Source organism: Heterocephalus glaber, unplaced genomic scaffold (assembly GCF_053883595.1).
Source record: "Heterocephalus glaber isolate CG9 unplaced genomic scaffold, H.glaber_assembly_v1.0 deba00000546, whole genome shotgun sequence".
In the NCBI taxonomy this organism is placed as follows: domain Eukaryota; kingdom Metazoa; phylum Chordata; class Mammalia; order Rodentia; family Bathyergidae; genus Heterocephalus; species Heterocephalus glaber.
In genome coordinates, this window is record NW_028258147.1 from 15,728,341 (window position 1) to 15,730,622 (window position 2,282).

At 35.6% G+C, this 2,282-nt stretch overlaps 1 pseudogene; it reads right to left on the minus strand.

Annotated features, from left to right (window-relative positions):
• Nucleotides 1-217: 217 nt before the first annotated feature.
• Nucleotides 218-1,148, minus strand: LOC101713872 (small ubiquitin-related modifier 2 pseudogene; annotated as a pseudogene).
• Between the last annotated feature and the right edge of the window lie 1,134 nt (nucleotides 1,149-2,282).

Sequence of the window (2,282 nt, forward strand, 5' to 3'; positions counted from 1 at the left end):
TGTGTGATGCCTCCTTTTATTTCACTTTCTTTTTAAGAAAGATTCTTTGTTTCTAAAGTATTAAAAATTATATTTTGGAATTAGTAGCTACATATCTGACTCAAACAGAGAGGGCCACCATTTATTAGGAAAATCCTAAATTATGCAGTAAAAAAAGTTTTTGTTTAGCTTTCTTTTTTTTTTTTTTCATTTTAAACAAGAAGTTTATTTAAACAACAAGACACTTGACTTAAAGGGAACTATCTAGGATTCTTTTTGTTTTAAAGAGTAATTTACTCCTACATAAAGACAGATTGCCCTACATGTAACAGCTACGTACAAAAAAGTTATAAAATTGTCCTTGGTTTTACGATGATAAGTGAAAAACATTAAAATTCTCCAATCAAACAAGGTATGCAAGGATTTTTACTTTGTTGTCTTTTCTGTTGTCTTTTCTGTTAAAACAGTGACAGCAAAATAACTTACTGGAATATAAAGATAAGAGCTGATGAGCATGCCACTAATGGAGAGGGAATTATTTTCATAGAACCAGTATCTCCCCATCCTGTCTCCATCTGATGTCAATCAAAACATATTGTTGGCCATTTAGTAAAAAAAAAAAAAAAAATGCAATATGCTTGTGCACATACACTAGATACTTTATGTACAATAAAGGAATGGGGAAGGGGTAAATGAAAGAATAGAGAAAACTATACTGTAGTGGTCAGGATGTGGTGGAACCAAATTGCAGTTTTCTAATTGAGAATGTATTCTTGGTCTGTAAGAACAGAGTTCTGGAGTGGAGTTGTTGCAAGTTCCCTTTTTAGTAGGCACCTCCTGTCTGCTGCTGGAACACATCAATTGTATCTTCATCCTCCATTTCCAACTGTGCAAGTGTGTCTGTTTCATTGATTGGCTGTCCATCAAATTGGAATCTGATCTGCCTCATTGACAAACCCTGTCATTCACAATAGGCTTTCATTAGTTTACTAAGTGGTGTATGCCTCTTAATCTTAAACTGCACCACAGAACCATCCTGCCCCGCCACCTTCAAATTAATATGGTTGTTGTTCTCAGTCTTGACTCCTTCCTTGGGCTTTTCGTGGGCCATAGCGAGCACCCGAGTCTTCTCAGCTGCTGCTTCACAAAAGAGGTACCAGGTCTGCACCGAATGAGCACACAAGCAGCTCCAGAAGCTGCAGAAGGAGGCGGCAGCGGTGGCCAAACTTGTTTAGCTTTCTTAACTTGATTATGGTGCTAAAGGTATTACTAAACATGATTAGTATTTTTCACCATTGTTCTATTTGAAAAAGTCAGTATATAGTCTTGATAAAATATATGGTGCTAATATTTAATTTCAATTATTCACATGCCTAGTAGATATAGTACATTTTTAAAGTAGATACTCATAGTACTGACTTAGGCTTTGCAATAAATGACCATTACTCAAGAGTGTAATATAACAAAATAAGATGGAATCAATTAACACATCAATGAGCTCTTATTTCACTGGCCAGTTTACTTCAAAATTTCAGAAACTACATTCTGTAGATGCTTCCAAAACCAGACAGTAACATTTTATGTGATGCTTCCAAAAAACAAACAGTAAGAACAAAAGGAAAGGGGAAAAGAGGATAATAAAGAAGAAAATGGAGAGTAAATGTATATAACACACATAATAGATATTATTTGATCCCCATCCTATGACCAGTATATAAGTGATGGAACTGAGATTTGAACCCCCAAGATCTGGCTCCAGAATCTATAATCTCAACCTCTATGTCATGCCACCATTCTGAAACTTTGGAAAATTCTGCTTTTCTAGCAAATTAACTTTGTGACTTTGTGAAACCTTTGGTACTTCAGAATCCTTTGACCAAGAAATGGAATATTAATTTTAACTTAATATTTTTATCATGGGGGTGAACTAATTGATGCAATCCTTTCATATGCTTAAAGTTGTTTATGGTTAAACCATATACTGGGGAAACAATCTGGAAGATTTTATACTGTAATGTATAATTTTGCTAACAAATTCACCTATGTGTGCTCCATGATCTTGACTTCTTTTGTATATTGTACTCAGCCAAATGAAATAAACAACATAGGAATGAATGAAGCAGCATCTCTTACATTCTGAGCCCAAAGTATTTTCTGAAATTAGTATAGGAGTGTAAGATCTTTAAAAATCTTTAGGCTAGCTTAGCTGAGTGGTCAGAGCGGTCACAGGTGACTGCACCCTGCTCCATCTGGCTCACTCTGCCCACTTGCAACCAGGAGACTGTGAGGACCTCCCAGGCATG